The 27,177-nt window shown below is 43.7% G+C and overlaps 1 pseudogene; it reads right to left on the reverse strand.

Moving 5' to 3' along the window:
- Window positions 1-250: 250 nt before the first annotated feature.
- LOC135547512 (neuroligin-4, X-linked-like) lies at window positions 251-26,473 on the reverse strand (annotated as a pseudogene).
- Between the last annotated feature and the right edge of the window lie 704 nt (window positions 26,474-27,177).

Consider the following 27,177-nt stretch of genomic DNA (forward strand, 5'->3'; position numbering starts at 1 on the left):
GTGTGTGTCGTGTATCTCCAGGGTGTTGTGTTGATGCAGGGCCTCAGCCTCCAGCTGCTTCAGAAGCCCCTGTATGTGTGGGGTACAGAGATGAGGTAGTCATTCAAAAATCATGTTAAGCACTATTATTGCACACAGAGTGAGTCCATGCAACTTATTATGTGACTTGTTAAGCAAATTTTCAATCTTGAACTTATTTAGGCTTGCCATAACAAAGAGGTTGAATAGTTATTGACTCAAGACATTTCAGCTTTTCATTTTTATTATTTTGTAAACATTTCTAAAAACATAATTCCACTTTGACATTATGGGGTATTATGTGTAGACCAGTGACACAACATCTCAATTTAATCTATTTTAAATTCAGGCTGTAACACCAAAAAAATTGAAACAGTCAAGGGGTGTGAATTCTTTCTGAAGGCACTGTATATGAGAAGCATATAAATGGTAAAATACAGATATATTTTATTTAACAAAATGCAGCAGAAAGTTCTCATACAGCAAAGACTCCTTCCATCCGTTTACGCAGAAACTGAACATAATTATATAAAAAGACATCTTCTAATCTAGCCTATGGTAGCATTTCAAATAAGATTTCTCGTTTCAGATCCACTGTTTCAGCTTTCTTTAAATACAATGCAGTATATGATATTATTTAGGTTACTTTTGTGGTTCAAAAAGCTCACAAATGCAGAATATGTGTCGGGACGGAATTCAATCGTAACGTTTTAGACTTCAGCATGATTGAATTCCGGTTTCAGGTCAACTGATCAGTTAAGTTTCTGGGTTAGAAGTCAGCGTTTTGGGTAAGGGGTCTAGGGTATGGGACTGAAATAAGGGTTCATAGACAGGTTGAGGTTAGGATGAGGGTCGAGGTTAGGATGTGGATCAGGGTTAGAAGTCAGGGTCAGTGGTTACAGGTCAGGGGTTAAGGCGTCCGCATGCTTCCAGAACAGTTCAGAGCAGTTTGTACATATATTATGACAACACATTGCAATGTTTTTGTTTGTTTTGGACTTTGGCAAGGGTTTTTTCAACTATTCAGGCACACTAAATGTTTTTCGCGAGGCAAGCCGAAGTCTACGACCCCTCGTCGGAATTGTTCAATGAAGTGCCTGTTGTCATTCAACTCGAAACGACTCGTTCTGATGCAGATTTTTTTCACTTGAGGAAAAACTGCACCATACATCTTAGTTAGGTGTCAAATTGCGTGAATTAGATCTCCTTGACAAAAAACGTCAAAATTAATGAAAGATTTCTTGACTATTTTGGGGAAGTGGCTACGGCATCTGAAAAAATGGACAAACAGTACTATTGCCTCTTATTTTTATTTATTTTTCAAACAAAGGTATTTTAAGGGATTATGCGAGCACCCTCATTCGAACTAAAGCATGCTGACGCCTTTAGCCTAAGGACAACGGAAAGGGACCATGACAGAGAGAGGGCCAAGGACAGACCCAGTTCCATGTCCAAGTACAAGTCTCAGATCAGAGAAGAGGGTGGGCATAGATATAATCAGGGTTAGGATTAGGGTCAGGGTTAAGATGTCAGAAGTAAGCGTAAAATGACATCTTGTTCTGAGGACCTATACATTTATAATCAACTCAAATTAAAGCCTTAAATAACATATTTTGATGCGATAAAACAGTAAAACCTTTAAATCTTACAATCTTTTCTCCATCATGTTTACAAGTTATTTACATATTTGAACAGACTGCTGGTTGGTAGATGTGACCTTTGGACTGTTGAAGTTGTTATTGTTGAACCCTTCAGAGGCCTTTGACCTAAAGGCCAGGAATAGTCTGAATCTTTCCCCGTCTGTCTGTTGTTCACACTGTCTGTCTGTTCCTATCCTTCAGACCACATCTATGGCCAGGCTGAGCACAGAGCTGCAGGGAACATTGAGCCTCTGAAGGATTTCATTGCAATTGAAAAATTCTACATTCAAATTTCACTGGTTCTTCAAGTTTTTCCCAGAGTGGTTCAGTCAGTAGTCTGATCTGATCTGCACAACCCAGAAGCACCACTCCAGAGCAAGTCACACGGCAACCCAGAACATTTTTGATGCAGCTTATAGACAAGCAATGTTTCCATGATGTATGGACCATATTGGCAGCCATTCTGGATGTTCCCATTTATAATGTTCCATTTACTGATGCACATTACTCCCTCTCTCAGAGTTCATCACTTCCACTCCCTCTGTGTTCTACACATGCAACACGGCAGTTTGGATCGTCGTCTTAGTTGAACTGGAGAAACTGTCCTGCTCCATCTCTGTCTGTGGTTATACGCGTGTGGTGGAGTGTGTGTGTGTGTTGGGGTGTGTGTGCGTGTGCGTATGGGGCAAGTGTGTGTTACTGTAAGGACTAAAGCCCTGCATGGGCTGCATCCCCACAACAGATCCAGGTGTCAAGGGGGTCATGGGGGTGGCGGGGTGAGAGCCAGGGGTCATGGGCAGAGACCTGGGAGTCATCAGGGGCACATCGTCAGGGGAGCGTCTCAGGGTCAGTGTGTAGTCTGGTGGACAGGTCAGTCGCAGGGTGTCCAGAGTGTTGTAGATGTCCTGTGTGTCCAGCGTGTCAAGAGCCTCCAGCGTGTGATGTATGTTGTGTGTGTCGTGTATCTCCAGGGTGTTGTGTTGATGCAGGGCCTCAGCCTCCAGCTGCTTCAGAAGCCCCTCCCCCTGCAGCTGGTGTGTGATGTCAGCATTGATGATATCATGGCGTGGAGGTGGGCGTGGCGGCCTGCGATGTTCCATCTTGCGCTTGTCTTTCTTATAGAGCAGAGCAGCGAAGGCCAGGATGTTGAGGAAGAGGAGTGAGGCTCCCACTGCGATGGTAACGCTCAGCTCAGTGGAGTAGTCCTCCATGACGGGGTGGGGGACCTGCAGCTCCTCCCCCTGCAGTGCCGGAGCCTGGGGCGTGGACGGGGGGTTGGGGTGGCGCGTGCTTCCCAAGCCCAGGCCTTTAGACAGCCGCTTGGTGTAGGAGTGAGGAGTTGTGTCCTGGGGAGGGCTGTGGGTTGCAGAGGACACGTACTGCAGCAACTCGTTGATGTTGTGGAGGTGGGGAACCAACTGCAGCCAGAACGCTGTCTTGGTGGCTCTGGAGGTAGAGAAAAGTTTTTTGTTTTTGTTTTGCAGCAGAATCATCATCCATAAAAAGAAAAACTACATTTCACAAGGAATCTGACAAAATATACCCAATAACATAAGATAACATCATACATTATAAATTATAGTTATTATACATTAAACAGATAGAAGGGGAAAGTGGCAAGTGCTGCTTGCATGAAGTGCTAATAGTGCAACATGGTTCATTATACATTATTCAACAAGATATGGCAGCAGCAAGAAAAGCAGGCAGGGAAACATCTACATGTAATGGTCTGTGATGATCTGATCTACCTGTAGTGGTCTGTGATGATCTGATCTACCTGTAATGGTCTGTGATGATCTGATCTACATGTAGTGGTCTGTAATGGTCTGTGGTGATCTGTGATGATCTGATCTAGCTGTAGTGGTCTGTGATAATTTGATCTACCTGTAGTGGTCTGTGATTATTGTATCTACCTGTAGTGGTCTGTGATTATCGTATCTACCTGTAGTGGTCTCTGACGCGTGGCTTCAGGCCGATGTGCAGGTAAAGCTGTTCCTTAGGGGTATACTTGGCCCAGGCCACCTCCTCAAAGCGGTTGGGTTTGGTGTGGATGAACTTGGTGTCCTGGGGCACTGGCTGGTTAGGATCTCTGAGACAGAGAAGAAAAACACAGTCAGGAAAAGTTATCTTAAAGGTTAATCATAGTTACTTTACCATTCATTAGAGGAAAGTAAGAGATGTTTCTTAGAGAAAGAGTTATACAAGACATTTATCTCACCCTGTCTTGGCGAAGTTGGTCCAGTATGTCATGACCACGGCGCTGAGCATCACGTCGTTTTTAGAGAAGTTACAGTTGAAGAGGTCCGTGGGTCCGATCAGCGGCAGACCGAACACATACGGCACCTCATCTCCATGGGCGGAGTCCGCCCAGGCGGGCGACGCGTCACTCTGACAGTGGTGGTAGAAGGAGTAGAAGTATGTTGGCGATCCATACTGGGCGTGGAGGTCTGCTGTGGCTACTGCCGGCGCCACCCACTGGTGATCAGTGAACAGCGCGACTAGCGTCTTCCGCCGGGTTTCAGGGTTCTCCCGGTCGGCCCAGTCTGTGTACATGAACTTGATGCTCTCTCTCAACGTGTCCTACCGCAAGGATAAAAAATACCTTGTCAATAAAGCACATGGGAGCATAGATGGATTGCAGTATGCAGAGTCTATTTTTACTTTTTGCTGAACATATTCTTTGCCCTCCAGCAACTGCATAGAAGCACTGGATGTGGATAGACATTTTCCTGCAGCCTACCTTCCCCTCCGGGTAGCCATAGAGACTGTCCACGAAGTCTGACACAGCAAAGTCAAAATCGTCGCCGGAGACGCCATCCTCCCCATTGACCATCCCGTCAACGAACTTAAGACCTTCCCCCTGGTTCACACCCAGCATGATGTCATAGTTGAGGAACTCCCCCTGTGTGTGAAGAACAGGGTTGTCAATTACAATATTATGCAATATTATGCGCAACAGAACATCGTACTGTCACAACACTTGGTTTGTTGTTTATATTAAAACATTTTAATTAAATCGGTTTTAATCAGAACTAAAGTTTTGTTGCTAAGGATTCCACGACACGGTTAGCCTTTACGGCTGGGACTGCAAGTTTGTGTTCATTTTTTTGCGTGGATTCTGCGAGTGCTAGCTGGCTGTACTACAGACATCTGTCGTTGTCGTGGGAAAGACTCATTGTTATCTTTTCGTAAAACAACTGGTTGCAGTATAGAGCCAATCTGGATACCAAGCAGATCCTGAGGGAAATCGACAGGTACCAACAGCTTTACGCTATGGAGGAACAACATACTCCATCATGGAAAGATCCGACCACCTCTCAAAATAACTTTAACCAGACAAAAAAAGAAAAACAGATTAATCTACAGACACGGACGATTTACCATTGAGGTAGAGGCTAGTGCTCTGGCTGGAATCCATGCAACACTGGAAAAGTTGTGTGAGGAGGTAGCAGGTCTGAGGGGGAGTTTGGACTTCAGCCAGAGTGAAATTCTCACGCGCCAAAGAGAAAAAAAAGACACTCACAGCCAAGGTAAAAATCCAGGATTCCGACATGGATTGTCTACTCAGGGAAAACAGGGTGATGAAGGAGTCACTAGTAGATATACAAAATCGTAGCATGCATGAAAATCATTTTTTTTCTGGGATTCCTGAGGACGCCTCCTATAATCCAGGCGCGATCAGAACATTAATGCAATCCGACTTGAAACTTCCTACAGAGACTGTAAACAAGGTGGCTTTCCACCGAGTACACAGACTTGGAGCTCAGAGCGACAAGACCAAGGGTCCCCAACCAATCATTTGAACACTACCTACAAAAGGAGCTGCTCAAAAGCAGAGGAAGGGAGCTTAAAAGGACCAAATTCGGTCTCAATGACCAATTTCCAAAGGAGATAAAGGAACGTCGTAAGAGACTGTATCCGGAACAAAGACAACAGAGGGAGAAGGGTAAGCGATCCTTTTTCATTGTGAACAAACTGTTTATAGATGGACAGCTATTCCCAGACAGCTCCATAACACCATGGCTGTACTAAATTCTACAGGGACTTCAGGTTACGAAAAAAAGAAGGTATGGAAACTGTAAAAATACCAGAACATTATGAAGTGGATATGAACACACACACACTCAATTACATGATTGCTTACACATAGGGACATGCATACACACACACCTGATCTCACTCTCCCTTTTTTTAACCTTTATTTAACTAGGCAAGTCAGTTAAGAACAAATTCTTGTTTTTAATGACAGCCTAGGAACAGTGGGTTAACTGCCTGTTCAGAATGACAGATTTGTACCTTGTCAGCTCAGGGATTTGAACTTGCAACCTTTCAGTTCCTAGTCCAACGCTCTAACCACTAGGCTACCCTGCCGCCCCATTAATGTGTTTATTGTTTGTCTATATTTTTTATGTATTTGTATACAAGTTGATTTGTTTACAACAAGCAAGGGGAAGATATCAGAATAGGGGCATTGGGGAATAATAACATATTGTACGGAACACATTTGTACTGTAGTGAAGCCGTCTCTAGAGTAATGCAAGGTCTTTTTCATGATCATGTGAAACGTCAATTGCTATGGAAATGCTAGGATATGTTTTTCAATTATGTTAAAGATAATTATGATGCAACTATGATGGTGATACGATATGGATTACAATTATCATCATGAATATTAAGGCTCTACGCACTACATGTTACACACATAGACACTCAAGCATGCAAATTGGCAGAGTTATTATTTATTTGGACATCACACATTATAGTCTTACACTTATACAGACATCGTACACACTCTCCCTATATCACATCCAATATCATACACATCAGATTCAGATTTGCTACACACATAATACCTTGTCACAATGTTCTAACATCTGTGGCATTGGCTCACAGGCAAACAGGCAAGGGAATAAAACAAATATTGCTAGAACCTATATCTTGTATTCTAAATATCAGACATTTGAAAGCTCTAGTTTTGACCTTCATAATACCTCTGATGGCAGTAACTTTACAAGCACTAATTATGGTCAACTTAGACTGAGAATAGTATCTAGTTATGGTAAGGGGTGAAATAAGTTTAGCCAGTTATAATTGTAACGGTTTAGCAGATTATAAAAAAAAGAAGATCAGTCTTTACATGGCTAAAAGAAAAGGAATATAACATATACTGTTTACAGGAAACTCACTCTACATCCTTAGATGAAGTTGCGTGGAAAAAGGAATGGGGTGGTGAAATAATGTTCTGTCATGGACAAAGGAACTCAAAGGGTGTGATGATATTAATTAACAGAAATTTCAATCTGAATGCGCAAATAGTCATGATTTGCAAGTGGATGAAAAATTTATTTGGCTCATTAATCTATATGATCCAAACCAGGATGATCCACACTTCTTTGAAAACATTTATACCAATTTATTGAACTTACAGACAACAAATGATCTAATCATTATGGTAGGAGACTATAACACAGTGTTAAGTACCTCAATGGACCGTAAAGGTAATCACTCTACAAACTATCATCACAGGGCCTTTAAGGAAATTTCAAATATTATGGACATATTAGAAATAGTGGATATTTGGAGACTAAAAAACCCCGACCTGGTGAGATATACATGGAGGAGACTTAATCAAGCTCGTCGTCTGGACTACTTTCTTGTCTCTTTCTCTCTTGCATCAAAGGTTAAAAAAGTTTTAATAGGAGACAGAATGCGATCAGATCATCATCTAATTGGCATTCACATAACTCTTATAGAGTTTCCACGTGGACGGGGATATTGGAAATTTAATCAAAGTTTACTGGAGAACAACTTATTTTTAACTAAGACAAAATAATTTATAACTGAACCTATAATATAGGTTCAGCAAATCCCCTTATTGTTTGGGATACCTTTAAATGTACCTTCAGGGGTCATTCAATTCAATATTCATCAATAATAAAAAAGCAGTTTCTGGCAAAAGAGACAAGACTAACAAGGGAAATCCATGAACTAATAGTACATGTAGATAGCAATAAAAAATGATACTACAGAGATACAAAATAAGTTAGAGGAAAAACAAAAACAACTTGAGGAACTTATTCAAGAACGATCTAATGTAATCTATTACAAAAATAAAGCAAACTGGATGGAATATGGATAAAATTCTTCCTGAATCGCCAATACAGGAATGCTAACAAAAAATAATTTGCAGAAACTCGTTACTGAAGACAGAGTCATCTATGATTCTCTGAATGATATTTTAAAAGAGGAAGCTATTTATTTTAGGCAGATGTTCTCTTTTCCGTCTCATCCTTTCCCACTGAATGAAGATTAAGGTAAGGAATTCTTCCCAAATAACATATAAAATGGAAAATTAACAAATGTACCGAAAGATCAGTGAGAAGACCAAATTACAGAGACCCGGTTCCGGGTTGGAGCGAGCGGTCGCATCTACACTTCGGTCCGCAGGTAGTATAACTTTTCATTACATTTTCATTACATTTCATTATAGTACAACGGTTTGATTTGTCTAATCTTAGCAATTTCTTCTTAGTTAGCTACATAGCCGTCTTTGTATCAAAGATAATTGCGTAATTATCGTATTTCGTCGTCCTAACGTAGTCTACACTGCTATCTGCCCAGCAGCTAGCTAACGTCCACTAGCACTGTAGAAACTATTACACTCAACTGAACGACTCGATTAGTGTAGTGTTAGCTAGCTACATAGTTGTCTTTGCTGTCTTCGTATCCAAGATAATTGTGTAGTTTAGAGTGTGTAGACTTAGAGTGATTATCTTAATTTACCGAGGTTAGCTAGCCAGCTATTTGTCGTCCTTAACGTAGGAGATACTGCTAGCTAGCTAGCCAACAGCTAGCCAACGTCTACCGAATTGAACTTCAACAACCCGGTCAACATTCCGCTTCGCTCCACAGGTAGTATCACATTTTCATTTCACTTCATTACAGTACAACGGTTTGATTTGTTTGATCGTAGCTAGCTAGCTACATAGCCGTCTTTGTATCTAAGACAATTGTGTAGTCTAGAGCGATTTTCTAGGTTAGCTAGCCAGCTATTGTCGTTCTTTTAACGTAACGTTACGTAATCAACACTGCTAGCTAGCCAGCTAGCCCCCAAATAGCAGCACTGTAGAAACTATTACACTCGACGGAACGACTTGATTAGTGTAGTGTCAACAACGCAGCCACTGCCAGCTAGCCTACAAAGTCAACAACGCAGCCACTGCCAGCTAGCCTACTCCAGCAGTACTGTATCATTTCAATCATTTTAGTCAATAAGATTCTTGCTACGTAAGCTTAACTTTCTGAACATTCGAGACGTGTAGTCCACTTGTCATTCCAATCTCCTTTGCATTAGCGTAGCCTCTTCTGTAGCCTGTCAACTATGTGTCTATCTATCCCTGTTCTTTCCTCTCTGCATAGACCATACAAACGCTCCACACCGCGTGGCCGCGGCCACCCTAATCTGGTGGTCCCAGCGCGCACGACCCACGTGGAGTTCCAGGTCTCCGGTAGCCTCTGGAACTGCCGATCTGCGGCCAACAAGGCAGAGTTCATCTCAGCCTATGCCTCCCTCCAGTCCCTCGACTTCTTGGCACTGACGGAAACATGGATCACCACAGATAACACTGCTACTCCTACTGCTCTCTCTTCGTCCGCCCACGTGTTCTCGCACACCCCGAGAGCTTCTGGTCAGCGGGGTGGTGGCACCGGGATCCTCATCTCTCCCAAGTGGTCATTCTCTCTTTCTCCCCTTACCCATCTGTCTATCGCCTCCTTTGAATTCCATGCTGTCACAGTTACCAGCCCTTTCAAGCTTAACATCCTTATCATTTATCGCCCTCCAGGTTCCCTCGGAGAGTTCATCAATGAGCTTGATGCCTTGATAAGCTCCTTTCCTGAGGACGGCTCACCTCTCACAGTCCTGGGCGACTTTAACCTCCCCACGTCTACCTTTGACTCATTCCTCTCTGCCTCCTTCTTTCCACTCCTCTCCTCTTTTGACCTCACCCTCTCACCTTCCCCCCCTACTCACAAGGCAGGCAATACGCTCGACCTCATCTTTACTAGATGCTGTTCTTCCACTAACCTCATTGCAACTCCCCTCCAAGTCTCCGACCACTACCTTGTATCCTTTTCCCTCTCGCTCTCATCCAACACTTCCCACACTGCCCCTACTCGGATGGTATCGCGCCGTCCCAACCTTCGCTCTCTCTCCCCCGCTACTCTCTCCTCTTCCATCCTATCATCTCTTCCCTCTGCTCATACCTTCTCCATCCTATCTCCTGATTCTGCCTCCTCAACCCTCCTCTCTTCCCTTTCTGCATCCTTTGACTCTCTATGTCCCCTATCCTCCAGGCCGGCTCGGTCCTCCCCTCCCGCTCCGTGGCTCGACGACTCACTGCGAGCTCACAGAACAGTGCTCCGGGCAGCCGAGCGGAAATGGAGGAAAACTCGCCTCCCTGCGGACCTGGCATCCTTTCACTCCCTCCTCTCTACATTTTCCTCCTCTGTCTCTGCTGCTAAAGCCACTTTCTACCACTCTAAATTCCAAGCATCTGCCTCTAACCCTAGGAAGCTCTTTGCCACCTTCTCCTCCCTCCTGAATCCTCCTCCCCCCTCCTCCCTCTCTGAAGATGACTTCGTCAACCATTTTGAAAAGAAGGTCGACGACATCCGATCCTCGTTTGCTAAGTCAAACGACACCGCTGGTTCTGCTCACACTGCCCTACCCTGTGCTCTGACCTCTTTCTCCCCTCTCTCTCCAGATGAAATCTCGCTTCTTGTGACGGCCGGCCGCCCAACAACCTGCCCGCTTGACCCTATCCCCTCCTCTCTTCTCCAGACCATTTCCGGAGACCTTCTCTCTTACCTCACCTCGCTCATCAACTCATCCCTGACCGCTGGCTACGTCCCTTCTGTCTTCAAGAGAGCGAGAGTTGCACCCCTTCTGAAAAAACCTACACTCGATCCCTCCGATGTCAACAACTACAGACCAGTATCCCTTCTTTCTTTTCTCTCCAAAACTCTTGAACGTGCCGTCCTTGGCCAGCTCTCCCGCTATCTCTCTCAGAATGACCTTCTTGATCCAAATCAGTCAGGTTTCAAGACTAGTCATTCAACTTAGACTGCTCTTCTCTGTATCACGGAGGCGCTCCGCACTGCTAAAGCTAACTCTCTCTCCTCTGCTCTCATCCTTCTAGACCTATCGGCTGCCTTCGATACTGTGAACCATCAGATCCTCCTCTCCACCCTCTCCGAGTTGGGCATCTCCGGCGCGGCCCACGCTTGGATTGCGTCCTACCTGACAGGTCGCTCCTACCAGGTGGCGTGGCGAGAATCTGTCTCCTCGCCACGCGCTCTCACCACTGGTGTCCCCCAGGGCTCTGTTCTAGGCCCTCTCCTATTCTCGCTATACACCAAGTCACTTGGCTCTGTCATAACCTCACATGGTCTCTCCTATCATTGCTATGCAGACGACACACAATTAATCTTCTCCTTTCCCCCTTCTGATGACCAGGTGGCGAATCGCATCTCTGCATGTCTGGCAGACATATCAGTGTGGATGACGGATCACCACCTCAAGCTGAACCTCGGCAAGACGGAGCTGCTCTTCCTCCCGGGGAAGGACTGCCCGTTCCATGATCTCGCCATCACGGTTGACAACTCCATTGTGTCCTCCTCCCAGAGCGCTAAGAACCTTGGCGTGATCTTGGACAACACCCTGTCGTTCTCAACTAACATCAAGGCGGTGGCCCGTTCCTGTAGGTTCATGCTCTACAACATCCGCAGAGTACGACCCTGCCTCACACAGGAAGCGGCGCAGGTCCTAATCCAGGCACTTGTCATCTCCCGTCTGGATTACTGCAACTCGCTGTTGGCTGGGCTCCCTGCCTGTGCCATTAAACCCCTACAACTCATCCAGAACGCCGCAGCCCGTCTGGTGTTCAACCTTCCCATGTTCTATCACGTCACCCCGCTCCTCCGCTCTCTCCACTGGCTTCCAGTTGAAGCTCGCATCCGCTACAAGACCATGGTGCTTGCCTACGGAGCTGTGAGGGGAACGGCACCGCAGTACCTCCAGGCTCTGATCAGGCCCTACACCCAAACAAGGGCACTGCGTTCATCCACCTCTGGCCTGCTCGCCTCCCTACCACTGAGGAAGTACAGTTCCCGCTCAGCCCAGTCAAAACTGTTCGCTGCTCTGGCCCCCCAATGGTGGAACAAACTCCCTCACGACGCCAGAACAGCGGAGTCAATGACCACCTTCCGGAGACACCTGAAACCCCACCTCTTCAAGGAATACCTAGGATAGGATAAAGTAATCCTTCTCACCCCCCCTTAAATGATTTAGATGCACTATTGTAAAGTGGCTGTTCCACTGATGTCAGAAGGTGAATTCACCAATTTGTAAGTCGCTCTGGATAAGAGCGTCTGCTAAATTACTTAAATGTAAATGTAAATGTAAATAACTTTTTGAGGCTATTAAATCCTTTCAGTCTGGAAAAACCCCAGGGCTTGATGGCATACCGGTAGAGGTATATCAATTATTTTTTTATATACTAAAAGCTCCATTGTTAGATTGTTTTAACTACTCCTATAGAAATGGTAGTCTGTCAGGTACTCAGCAGGAAGGTCTGATTTCTCTATTATTAAAACAAGACCCAGATGGCAGATATGGATCTTTTCCAGTCTATCTAAAAAACTGGAGGCCCCTAACACTTCAATGTTGTAATGCAAAAATACTAGCAAAATGCATAGCACTCAGAATTAAAAATGGTTTTAACAGGTATTGTTCATCCTGATCAGACAGGTTTTTTACATGGATGATACATTGACGATAATATACAACAACTACTAGAAATAATAGAACATCATGAAACATATAATAAGCCAGGAATGGTATTTATAGCGGATTTTGAAAAGGCATTTGATAAAGTAGGATTGGATTTTATTTTTAACGGCTACTTCTCAGAGAGTTTTGAATTGCCAAGAGGAGTTAAACAAGGGTGTCCGCTGTCACCATATCTATTCGTTGTGGCCATCGAAATGCTAGCTATTAAAAGCAGACCCAATAACAACATTAGAAGATTCGAAATCCAAGGCTTGAAAACAAAGGTGTTCATGTATGCCGATGACTCAAGTTTTATATTAAGTCCGCAAGCTAGATCCCGGCAATGTCTCATTGAAGATAACTTTTCTGTACTCTCTGGACTAAAACCTAATTATGACAAGTGTGCAATATTACGTATTGGATCCTTAAAAAATATAACTTTTACATTACCCTGCAGTTTACCTATAAAATGGCCTGATGGTGAAGTAGACATACTCGGTATTCATATCACAACATATATAAATAAGATCTCCACAATGAATTTCAATAGAAAACTTGTAAAAAAAAATAGACAAGCTCCTGCAACCATGGAGAGGTATATATACCTGTCTATTTATGGAAAAATTGCCCTGATTAACTCCATAGTCATATCTCAGTTTACTCACTTACTTATGGCGCTGCCTCCTCCTGAGGATTCGTTTTCAAATCATATGAGCGAAAACTATTTTGTTTTATCTGGGATGCTAAACCAGATCAAATATAAAGTGCCTATCTATTTAATGAATATGAATTGGGTGGGTTGAGATTATAAACTATAAAAGCTGTCAGGGTGTGACTAGGGTGGGTTATCTAGGTTATTATATATCTATGTTGGCATGGTATGGTTCCCAATCAGAGACAGCTGTTTAGCTTTGTCTCTGATTGGGGATCATGTTTAGGCAGCCATTTCCCCATTGTGCTTTGTGGGATCTGGTCTATGTATAGTTGCCTGTGAGAACTACATTAGCTTCACATTTAGTTTTTGCGCTTTACTGTTTTCTGTGTGTTTCACTTCTAATAAACGATGATGGAACCATACCACGCTGCATTTTGGTCCGATTCATACAACAACAATCGTGACAAAAGCACTAAACCTCTCTCTAAAAGCTTCACCCAAAAGTTAATTCATTCAAAAGTTTTATTTGAACCCTAAATGGTTCTCAAGTAGATTACTAAGAAAAGCTCATCCATTGTTAAAAAATTGCCTATTTGCCTTTGTGCAGATTGCCATGTCTCATTTTCGATTAATTGAAAATAATACTTTTTTCAAAGTATCTCTCTTTTTCAAACAATCATTGCAGAGCTTGATTACCAACAACGACGAGACGGCCTACAGGGAGGAGGTGAGGGCCCTCGGAGTGTGGTGTCAGGAAAATAACCTCACACTCAACGTCAACAAAACTAAGGAGATGATTGTGGACTTCAGGAAACAGCAGAGGGAACACCCCCCTATCCACATCGATGGAACAGTAGTGGAGAGGGTAGTAAGTTTTAAGTTCCTCGGTGTACACATGACAGACAAACTGAATTGGTCCACCCACACAGACAGCATCGTGAAGAAGGCGCAGCAGCGCCTCTTCAACCTCAGGAGGCTGAAGAAATTCGGCTTGTCACCAAAAGCACTCACAAACTTCTACAGATGCACAATTTATGAGCATCCAGGTTGGCTGTATCACCGCCTGGTACGGCAACTGCTCCGCCCACAACCGTAAGGCTCTCCAGAGGGTAGTGAGGTCTGCACAACGCATCACCTGGGGCAAACTACCTGCCCTCCAGGACACCTACACCACCCGATGTTACAGGAAGGCCATAAAGATCATCAAGGACAACAACCACCCGAGCCACTGCCTGTTCACCCCGCTATCGTCCAGAAGGCGAGGTCAGTACAGGTGCATCAAAGCTGGGACCGAGAGACTGAAAAACAGCTTCTATCTCAAGGCCATCGGACTGTTAAACAGTCACCACTAACATTGAGTGGCTGCTGCCAACACACTGACTCAACTCCAGCCACTTTAATAATGGGAATTGATGGGAATTGATGTAAAATACATCACTAGCCACTTTAAACAATGCTACTTAATATAATGTTTAAATACCCTACATTATTTATCTCATATGTATACATATATACTGTACTCTATATCATCTACTGCATCTTTATGTAATACATGTATCACTAGCCACTTTAAACTATGCCACTTTGTTTACATACTCATCTCATATGTATATACTGTACTCGATACCATCTACTGTATCTTGCCTATGCTGCTCTGTACCATCACTCATTCATATATCCTTATGTACATATTCTTTATCCATTTATACTTGTGTGTATAAGGTAGTAGTTTTGGAATTGTTAGCTAGATTACTCGTTGGTTGTTACTGCATTGTCGGAACTAGAAGCACAAGCATTTAGCTACACTCGCATTAACATCTGCAAACCATGTGTATGTGACAAATACAATTTGATTTGATTTGATTTCAATTTCAATTTCATCCCCCTGAAAAGATAGAACAAATATTATGGCTGAACTCAAATGTGCTGGTTGATAAAATACCTGTATTTATGGGAAAGATATTTGAAAAGGGTAATTTGTTCTTAAATGATATTGGAAATTGGAACGGTAGAGTTATGTCATTAAATCAAAATGCATATTAATTACTTAAAAATCATACAATGTGATTTTCTGGATTTTTGTTTTAGATTCTGTCTCTCACAGTTGAAGTGTACCTATGATAAAAATGACAGACCTCTACATGCTTTGTAAGTAGGAAAACCTGCAAAATCGGCTTCAAACATAAAGATATAAAACTGTATTTTTTTGTGAAGAATCAACAACAAGTGGGACACAATCATGAAGTGGAACGACATTTATTGGATATTTCAAACTTTTTAACAAATCAAAAACTGAAAAATTGGGCGTGCAAAATTATTCAGCCCCTTTACTTTCAGTGCAGCAAACTCTCTCCAGAAGTTCAGTGAGGATCTCTGAATGATCCAATGTTGACCTAAATGACTAATGATGATAAATACAATCCACCTGTGTGTAATCAAGTCTCCGTATAAATGCACCTGCACTGTGATAGTCTCAGAGGTCCGTTAAAAGCGCATAGAGCATCATGAAGAACAAGGAACACACCAGTCAGGTCCGAGATACTATTGTGAAGAAGTTTAAAGCCGGATTTGGATACAAAAAGATTTCCCAAGCTTTAAACATCCCAAGGAGCACTGTGCAAGCGATAATATTGAAATGGAAGGAGTATCAGACCACTGCAAATCTACCAAGACCTGGCCGTCCCTCTAAACTTTCAGCTCATACAAGGAGAAGACTGATCAGAGATGCAGCCAAGAGGCCCATGATCACTCTGGATGAACTGCAGAGATCTACAGCTGAGGTGGGAGACTCTGTCCATAGGACAACAATCAGTCGTATATTGCACAAATCTGGCCTTTATGGAAGAGTGGCAAGAAGAAAGCCATTTCTTAAAGATATCCATAAAAAGTGTTGTTTAAAGTTTGCCACAAGCCACCTGGGAGACACACCAAACAAGTGGAAGAAGGTGCTTTGGTCAGATGAAACCAAAATTGAACTTTTTGGCAACAATGCAAAGCGTTATGTTTGGCGTAAAAGCAACACAGCTCATCACCCTGAACACATCATACCCACTGTCAAACATGGTGGTGGCAGCATCATGGTTTGGGCCTGCTTTTCTTCAGCAGGGACAGGGAAGATGGTTAAAATTGATGGGAAGATGGATGGAGCCAAATACAGGACCATTCTGGAAGAAAACCTGATGGAGTCTGCAAAAGACCTGAGACTGGGACGGAGATTTGTCTTCCAACAAGACAATGATCCAAAACATAAAGCAAAATCTACAATGGAATGGTTCAAAAATAAACATATCCAGGTGTTAGAATGGCCAAGTCAAAGTCCAGACCTGAATCCAAATGAGAATCTGTGGAAAGAACTGAAAACTGCTGTTCACAAATCCAACCTCACTGAGCTCGAGCTGTTTTGCAAGGAGGAATGGGAAACAATTTCAGTCTCTCGATGTGCAAAACTGATAGAGACATACCCCAAGCGACTTACAGCTGTAATCGCAGCAAAAGGTGGCACTACAAAGTATTAACTTAAGGGGGCTGAATAATTTTGCACGCCCAATTTTTCAGTTTTTGATTTGTTCAAAAAGTTTGAAATATCCAATAAATGTTGTTCCACTTCATGATTGTGTCCCACTTGTTGTTGATTCTTCACAAAAAAATACAGTTTTATATCTTTATGTTTGAAGCCTGAATTGTGGCAAAAGGTTACAAAGTTCAAGGGGGCCAACTACTTTTGCAAGGCACTGGTATATATATATATATATATATATATATATATATACATATAATGCATCCTTAACCCTCATCTCAGAACCCAAAATGAAATCTTGCCAGAACGAATAAACCATATAACTTGAAATACATGTATAATCTACACTGAGTAATATACAAAACATTAAAGACAACTTCTCTTTACAAGACATAGACTGACCAGGTGAATCCAGGTGACAGCTATGATCCCTTATTGATATCACTTAAATCCACTTCAATCAGTGTAGATGTGTATGAGTGCCATTCAAGGGGGAATGGGCAAGACAAAAGATGCCTTTGAACAGGGTATGGTAGTAGGTGCCAGGCGCACCGGTTTGTGTCAAGAACTGCAACTGCTCAACGGTTTCCTGTGTGTATCAAGATGCAACTCAGTATTAGGAAGGTGTTCTTAATGTTTGGTATACACAGTGTATATAAACCATAGAGTGTTTTATATTTTCTCACCTGCTCCATGAGTATCTGGGGGTCATCAGGGATGACATCACCGTCGATGACAGGTCCGAAGGCGGTGTGGTATTTAGCTGGGGTGATGTTCTGTTCCAGCAGCTCCTGGTAGGTCTTCGCCTGCAGACAGACGATCAGCTCTGATGAGTCCTCCAGGCTGCAGCCCACCTTGTCCCCCAGCAGCTTTGCATACTTCCCTGGCTGGTAGTTGACCGCCCAGCTAGACAGGGCTGTCCCACTCTGGATGATCGCCTTCTGGAACAGATCTGATACACAGCATGTTGACAGAGGTTAGAGTTCAGAGGTTATAGGTCAGGAATTGGAGGTGACTCTTTGAGAAGTGTGACCAGGCTGACAGAAGTTAAGAGGTCAAGGGTAAGGGTTCAGAGGTTGGGTTCAGGGGTAAGAGGTTACTTACCCTCAGAGTAGTGGGACAGAGTTAGCAGGCTGACACAGGAGGCTCCAGCCCCAGAGCCAAACACAGTGACTCTGTCTGGGTCTCCGCTGAATGCAGCAATGTTCTCCTTCACCCAGCGCAGAGCCTGGATCTGGTCCAACAGACCATAGTTGCCTTTAGCTGCCTGGTCACCCGTACTGAGGAAACCTGAAGAAATAACACATAAAAATACACCAAAATATTAAAGGAAAGTCTAGTAAATATCAAAAGTAAATTATATTTAAAAATACTTTTCATCAATGATATGAACAGCAGGGTAGCCTAGTGGTTAGAGAGTTGGACTAGTAACCGGAAGGTTGCAAGTTCAAACCCCGAGCTGACAAGGTACAAATCTGTCGTTCTGCCCCTGAACAGGCAGTTAACCCACTGTTCCTAGGCCGTCGTTGAAAATAAGAATTTGTTCTTAACCTCTCTGGCCCACCCGGGATGCAACCGCACCCCCTGCCAACAATAAATGCTACGCCAAATGCTAATAGCACTCGTTAAAACTCAAACGTTCATTAAAATTCACATGCAGAGTACTCAATTCAAGCTACACTCGTTGTGAATCTAGCCAATGAGTCAGATTTGTAAAATGCTTTTCGGCATTTTACAAATCTGAGAAGATTTTAAGCAAGAGAAGATTTTATCTGATAGCAGGCAACACCCCGAAATACCAGAAGGGGACGTAAACAAAGGAATTAGCGTAGCCGGCGCTACACAAAACGCAGAAATAAAATATAAAACATTCATTACCTTTGACGAGATTCTTTGTTGGCACTCCTATATGTCCCATAAACATCACAATTGGGTCTTTTTTTTTTCGATTAAATCGGTCCTTGTGTACCCAAAATGTCAATTTATGAACACCGTCAGATCCAGTAAAAACACATTTTTTAAACGCAACGTTATTTTTTTAAATTAAAAAAGTTGCCTATAAACTTTGACAAAACACTTCAAACTACTTCTGTAATCCAACTTTAGGTATTACTAAACGTTAATAAATGATCAAATTGATCACGGAGCGATCTGTATTCAATAAGCACGAGTTTGGGAAACGTAACCAACTTTTCCGGTTCCATTGTTTACAGCTGTGGACTTGACAACCGGATGTGGCTATTACTCAGATGACCAACGATTTAGTTGAATCGAAATCACAACACTGGCGAGATCGTGTGGAAGTTATAGGAACTGTATTCTCAGCCTTAAGTATTTTTCCTTCCAATAGACAATACATGGACTGGCGGATTGATTTTTTCTTCGGCGATTTAGTGACCAGGTTTCTGGCGATTTTGACCACGGAACTCGTTCTGTTATAGTCACAGACACCATTGAACCAGTTCTAGAAACTTCAGAGTGTTTTCTATGCACACATACTAATCATATGCATATACTATATTCCTGGCATGAGTAGCAGGACGTTGAAATGTTGCGCGATTTTTAACAGAATGTTGATAAAAGTAGCCCGATCTCTAAGAGGTTCTGACTTGCCTAGTTAAATAAAGGTCAAATAAAATAGGAACTAAAGGGAAATGGGGACTACATGTAGTCGGCTCACTAGGGATTGGCTACTACGGCAGATACTTATAAATCTCTCATTAATGATTTTAATAAATCAATAATAACAAGTATGACAGTATGCTGTTACAACCTAAGCCTAACGCTAACCCAGTATGTGGCTGCAGTTGTGAAGCCTTACTGTAGACAATATTCATTGTTTTAACACAATAAAAAACTTGGTGAGATTGACAGACATGTTTTGCAGTGTAGCCAAACCCTGAGGACTCAGTGACTAATGATGTCATGTGACCGTGGCTCACCACCCTCAGTCAGACCTGGGGTAGACCTGGGACACCAGAACATCTGCGTGTCACTGAACACATGCACAGACGCAAAATGAGTGTGTCACTAATTCACACACCACACTAGGGACATGAGTGTGTCACTAACAGACATGATGAGCTGGAGCGTGTGGGTGTCACTGAGGGCTGTGCCACAAGATACATGTGACCTTAAATGATCATGTCAGATCACTTCAACCCTCCTCTCCCCACCTTCTTCTTCCCCTTTCCTCCTCCCCTCCCCCTTTTCCTCATCCTCCACTCCCATCTTTTCCTCCTCCTCCCCTCCCCCTCTTTCCTCCTCCTCCACTCCCCTCTTTTCCTCCTCCCCGCCCCTCTTTTCCTCATCCTCCACTCCCCTCTTTTCCTCCTCCGCCCCTCTTTTCCTCCTCCTCCCCTCCCGTCTTTTCCTCCTCCTCCCCTCCCCTCTTTTCCTCCTCCCCCTCTTTTCCTCCTCCTCCACTCCCCTCTTTTCCTCCTCCTCCCCTCCCCTCTTTTCCTCCTCCTCCCCTCCCCTATTTCCTCCCCTCCCCTCTTTTCATCTTCCCCTCCCCTCTTTTCCTCCTCCTCCTCCTCCCCTCTTTTCCTCCTCCGCCCCTCTTTTCCTCCTCCTCCCCCTCTTCCCCCCCTCCCCTCTTTTCCTCCGCCACTCTTTTCCTCCTCCTCCACTCCCCTTTTCCTCCTCCTCCACTCCCCTTTTCCTCCTCCTCCACTCCCATCTTTTCCTCCTCCTCCACACCCTCACTACCTCTTTCAGTTTATACTTTCCTCTCTACTCCTCTCTCCCCCTTCCCTCACCCTCTCTCCCATTCCCTTCACCTTCTTGCCTCTCACCCTGCCTCTCTTCTCTCTCTCCTGTACTCTCTCACCCCTACTTCTCCTCTCTCATCCTTCTCTCATAAGCTTAATTGAACTCCACCTACTGTGAGCCATAAACACAGAGCTGATGGCTCCCCTCTAACCAGGCGTACACACACACACACACACACACACACACACACACACACACACACACACAGGAGATGAATCTGGCTGTGTACAGGCTGCTAGATTTCCAGTGTTAACACAGAAATGTGACATTTCAACCAGTGAGAGAGTAACAGAAAGGTGATTAGGCAGAATTTAACGATGATGATGATAATGACAATGACGTGATGATGGTGATGATGACGACAATGATGATGAAAGTGACTAACCCAGTACTCCCAGTCTGTAGTTGATTGTGATGACGATGACATTTCCATAGCTAGCCAGGACACTGCCGTCCATCATGCTGCCGCTCCCCTCTGAGTAGGAACCTCCGTGGACATACACCATCACCGGCCGCAGACCGCCCTCATCATGGATGTCTGGAAACACACACACAAGCCATATTTTCAGAGCGCTAAACAGCTCTTGCAGATAGCAAAGAAACATGTGGGTGCATGCATAATATAAGTTGAGGTAGATGCAGTGCATTGGTGTGTGTGTGTTTGTACATACTACATACCTTCCTCAGTAGGGACGTATATATTGAGGTAGAGACAGTCTTCACTCTGCTGTGCCAGGTATGCGCTGGCTATGTCCAGGTTGGCAGAGTACCAGAGAGGTAACATCTCTGTCAGCAAGCTGTGTTCCTCTACAGGCTGGGGGCAGACGGGGGAGAACTGGGTGGCGTTTCTCACCCCCGGCCAGGACAGGGGAGGCTCAGGGGGCTGGAAGCGTCTCTCCCCGGTGGGGGGGCGGGCGTAGGGGACCCCCAGGTACTGGACCACAGGGCCCAGCAGGTCAGAGGGCATGGGGGTCAACTGACCCCTCAGTCTGCCCTGGGACGTGGTGATGACTGACTGGCTAGCAGCAGGGGGGAGGGACAGGATAAGGGAGAGGAGTGGGGGGAGGATGCCCTCAGTTTGGACAGGGACAGGAGCATGGAGAGGACACACAGTAGAGAGGAGGGGAGAAAGAGGAGAGGGATGGGGGGAGACATGTGGGAGGGACGGTGGGAGCGTTGGTGTTTGGTTTAGATCAGGACTCCGACTGTGAGTCTAGCACACACTCAAACAGCGATGGTCTCAGAATATGTCTTTCTCCTCCCTGGGTCAGCCACTCACCTCCCAGTTCTCTCCGCACAGTCACACTGCTCTGCCTGGAGGGAGAGAGATAGAGACAGACAAAGATGGAAAGACAAACCTTGAATTACAGAGGGGCAAAAAAGTATTTAGTCAGCAAGTTCTCCCACTTAAAAAGACGAGAGAGGCCTGTAATTTTCATCATAGGTACACTTCAACTATGACAGACAAAATGAGAAAAAAAATCCAGAAAATCACATTGTAGGATTTTTTATGAATTTATTTGCAAATTATGGTGGAAAATAAGTATTTAGTCACCTACAAACAAGCAAGATTTCTGGCTCTCACAGACCTGTAACTTCTTCTTTAAGAGGCTCCTCTGTCCTCCACTCGTTACCTGTATTAATGGCACCTGTTTGAACTTGTTATCATTATAAAAGACACCTGTCCACAACCTCAAACAGTCACACTCCAAACTCCACTATGGCCCAGACCAAAGAGCTGTCAAAGGACACCAGAAACAAAATTGTAGACCTGCACCAGGCTGGGAAGACTGAATCTGCAATAGGTAAGCAGCTTGGTTTGAAGAAATCAACTCTGGGAGAAATTATTAGGGAATGGAAGACATACAAGACCACTGATAATCTCCCTCGATCTGGATCTCCACGCAAGATCTCACCCCGTAGGGTCAAAATGATCACAAAAACGGTGAGCCAAAATCCCAGAACCATACGGGGGGACCTAGTGAATGACCTGCAGAGAGCTGGGACCAAAGTAACAAAGCCTACCATCAGTAACACACTACGCCGCCAGGGACTCAAATCATGCAGTACCAGACGTGTCCCCCTGCTTAAGCCAGTACATGTCCAGGCCCGTCTGAAGTTTGCTAGAGAGCATTTGGATGATCCAAAAGAAGATTGGGAGAATGTCATATGGTCAGATGAAACCAAAATAGAACTTTTTGGTAAAAACTCAACTCGTCATGTTTAGAGGACAAAGAATGCTGAGTTGTATCCAAAGAACACCATACCTACTGTGAAGTATGGAGGTGGAAACATCATGCTTTGGGGCTGTTTTTCTGCAAAGGGACCAGGACGACTGATCCGTGTAAAGGAAAGAATGAATGGGGCCATGTATTGTGAGATTTTGAGTGAAAACCTCCTTCCATCAGCAAGGGCATTGAAGATGAAACATGGCTGGGTCTTTCAGCATGACAATGATCCCAAACACACCGCCCAGGCAACGAAGGAGTGGCTTCGTAAGAAGCATGTCAAGGTCCTGGAGTGGCCTAGCCAGTCTCCAGATCTCAACCCCATAGAAAATCTTTGGAGGGATTTGAAAGTCCGTGTTGCCCAGCAACAGCCCCAAAACATCACTGCTCTAGAGGAGATCTGCATGGAGGAATGGTCCAAAATACCAGCAACAGTGTGTGAAAACCTTGTGAAGACTTACAGAAAACGTTTGACCTCTGTCATTGCCAACAAAGGGTACATAACAAAGTATTGAGATAAACTTTTGTTATTGACCAAATGCTTATTTTCCACCATAATTTGCAAATAAATTCATAAAAAATCCTACAATGTGATTTTCTGGATTTTTTTCTCTCAATTTGTCTGTCATAGTTGAAGTGTAGCTATGATGAAAATTACAGGCCTCTCTCATCTCTTTAAGTGGGAGAACTTGCACAATTGGTGGCTGACCAAATACTTTTTTGCCCCACTGAATATATACAGTTGAAGTCTGAAGTTTACATACACCTTAGCCAAATACATTATACTCCGTTTTTCACAATTCCCGACATTTAATCCTAGTAAAAATTCCTTGTCTTAGGTCAGTTAGGATCACCACTTTATTTTAAGAATGTGAAATGTCAAAATAATAGTAGAGAGAATGATTTATTTCAGTTTTCATTTATTTCTTCACATTACCAGTTGGTCAGAAGTTTACATACACTCAATTTCTATTTGGTAGCATTGCCTTTAAATTGTTTAACTATGTCGAACATTTGGGTAGCCTTCCACAAGCTTCCCACAATAAGTTGGGTGAATTTTGGCCCATTCCTCCTGACAGAGCTGGTGTAACTGAGTCAGGTTTGTAGGCCCCCTTGCTCATTTCTGCCCACAGATGTTATATAGGATAGAGGTTAAGGCTTTGTGATGGCCACTCCAAAACCTTGACTTTGTTGTTCTTAAGCCATTTTGCCATAACTTTGGAAGTATGCTTGGGGTCATTGTCCATTTGGAAGAACCATTTGCGTCCAATCTTTAACTCCCTAACTGAGGTCTTGAGATGTTGCTTTGACATAGCCACAGAATTTTCCATCCTCACAATGCCATCTATTTTGTGAAGTGCACCAGTCCCTTCAGCAGCAAAGCACCCCCACAACATGATGCTGCCACCCCCGTGCTTCACGGTTGGGATGGTGTTCTTCGGCTTGCAAGCCTCCCCTTTTTTCCTCCAAACATAAAGATGGTCACTATGGCCAAACAGTTCTATTTTTGTTTCATCAGACCAGAGGACATTTCTCCAAAAAGTACAATCTTTGTCCCCATGCGCAGCTGCAAACTGTAGTCTGGCTTTTTTATGGAGGTTTTGAATCAGTGGCTTCTTCCTTGCTGAGCGGCCTTTCAGGTTATGTCGATATAGGACTTTTACTGTGGATATAGATACCTTTGTACCGTTTCGTCCAGCGTCTTCATAAGTTCCTTTGCTGTTGTTCTGGGATTGATTTGCACTTTTCTCACCAAAGTACATTCATCTCTAGGAGACAGAACACATCTCCTTCCTGAGCGGGATATGACAGCTGCGTGGTCCCATGGTGTTTATTCTTGCATATTATTGTTTGTACAGATGAACATGGTACCTTCAGGCATTTGGAAAATTCTCCCAAGGATGAACCAGACTTGTGGAGGTCTACAATTCTTTTCCTGCGGTCTTGGCTTATTTCTATTGATTTTCCCATGATGTCAAGCAAAGAGACACTGAGTTTGAAGGTAGGCCTTGAAATACATCCACAGGTACACCTCCAATTGACTCGAATTATGTCAATTAGCCTATCAGAAGCTTCTAAAGCCATCACATCATTTTCTGGAATTTCCCAAGCTGTTTAAAGGCACAGTCAACGTAGTGTATGTAACATTTTGACCCACTGGAAATGTGATACGGTGAATTATAAGTGAAATAATTTGTCTGTAAACAATTGTTGGAAATATTACTTGTGTCATGCACAAAGTAGATGTCCTAACCGACTTGCCAAAACTTTGTTAACAAGACATTTGTGGAGTGGTTGAAAAATGAGTTTTAATGACTCCAACCTAAGTGTATGTAAACTTCCGACTTCAACTGTACATTGAGACTCCTCTTAGCATGAGGGCTGAACTGGGCAAATTCCCTCTTCTACTGCCAGTTGAAAAAAAATGCATGCACGTTTTGACAAAGCCCATAGTGCAAATAAAGGCAGACTTTAAAGTATAGATATGAAGACCTAATTAAAAAAACATCACTGGCCAGAGAGAACAAGCTGTACAACCTTTCAGGGTGCAGAATGATAGAAACTGAGAGACATGCTCTCCTCTCATGCCCCAACTACAAAGTAAATGAGAGTAATCTTGGTAGCATTTTACATTGGACTACAGGCTACAGCACAGAATAAACTGGTAATAACATGGCAATAGCGTGGTGTAATTACATTATTGTTTCAGAGGAATAATCATTTCTGCCTATATTTAAAATCAACATGCCAACAATCTTAGAGCTGGCAGCATAGTATGTGACAACAACCTGTCATAAATTAAGGTGGGAACAACAGATACAAAACACCCCAATGTTACTCCTTAGCTATTTCCTCATTGTAATTATTGGTTTCTAAATTATTGGTTTCTAACCCCCCCCCCCCCCCCCCCCCCCCCCCCCCCATGCGCATTAAAATGTTTAGGGCAAGTAATTTTTCTTATTGTATTGATATTGCGTTGGTCTTTCCATTCATGACAAAACATGCTATTTGAATGGATTTATTTTTATTTTATTTTTTATTTTTTTTGGGGGGGGGGGGTAAATATCTGTGTACAACAAATAACATCTAAATGTATCTCTTAGCTGTGACTGGTAGGCCTACTGCAGCTGCAACGTCCTATGTCTGGGCCTGTATCAGCTGCATATGGCTGTATATTTTAATCAGAGCCCATTCCTCTCCATTCGCTGCAGTGACACCCCCCAGGTGCTACAGTGGCCATGACACAGGTTGTGCAGCTTAGATCATGACGCTTTGACTCCGGACATATCTAAAGAAAGCAACCTTATCCATCTGCTATCCAGCTATATTATCTATCTACAGCCTATAGTGAAATACATTTTATAGCGGGTTTTAGTCACAACATTTTCCCTGTGAAGCGCAACATCCGATGAATAGTAATGAGTGTTACAGCCTACAGGACACCAAACACACACACACAGAAGAACAGGGTGATAATTGAGACTCACCGATACACACGTCATAGCTCCATTGGTCTGTTCATGTGGCTGCTGCGGTAAAAAATGTCAGCTGGCAGAGCATTTCATCCTTCACTGCGAAGAAAACACAAGAAGGAGAGAGAGAACAGGAGAGCGGTGAGAGAAATCCCGGGACCGTGTGTCACTGGACTGCAGAGCCTCGTGCGCCAGCGACGTGCCTGGGGTATATTCCGCCGTGAGCTCCGGGGAATAGCCTATGTATTTATTGCCCGAACCCCGCAACTGAATACGGTACTAGACGTGGTTATTGTTAATGAATAACAAAAACACGATGTTCACATCTCCCTCTCCCTTCCCCTCTCTGTCTTTCTTTCTCTGTCTCTCCCTCTCAAAAGATGCTAATGGAAAGTGTTGAATTGAGCCTGCAGCCAATAGATTCCTGCACCCTCATCAGCTTGGACACACACACACACACACACACACACACACACAGACACACGCAAACAAACAAACACACACAAACACACACTTACGGGACAGGCTATCAGTAATCACAGCACAGCTCATCTTAGCTTCTGAATCCAAGTTGGGAGAACTGTGTCTCAGGCAAGATGGAACATAAATGGGATGTGATAACTTCATAATACCTTTCTTCTATTTGATACAAACAGGATAAAGCAGCCTTCGCCAAAACCACACATTTTCTCGATAGCACCACCATGGTAAAATACATACTGTATGAATGTTGTTTTTTAAATCACACAAACAGCTTCATGACAAACAACCTTAAAAAAACAATCAAATGACTGAGTCACAAGATAACATCACATTAGTGTGTTCTGTCTCCACCTATGTCTGTGTTCTTTCCTGGGACCATTCCAGCTGGACTGTGTGACACATGACTCACCCAATTACCTCAAATCCTTAGCCCTCAATGTCAGCTCAGTTTGACCCTAACTGTACCAATGATGCCACGCAACAAAGACGATTCTCCCTTTGCCACCCCAAAGTGTATATGTGAAATGGCCCATGAAGGTATTTTCGGGGCCAAAAAGT

Source organism: Oncorhynchus masou, chromosome 10 (assembly GCF_036934945.1).
Source record: "Oncorhynchus masou masou isolate Uvic2021 chromosome 10, UVic_Omas_1.1, whole genome shotgun sequence".
Taxonomy (NCBI): Eukaryota; Metazoa; Chordata; class Actinopteri; order Salmoniformes; family Salmonidae; genus Oncorhynchus; species Oncorhynchus masou.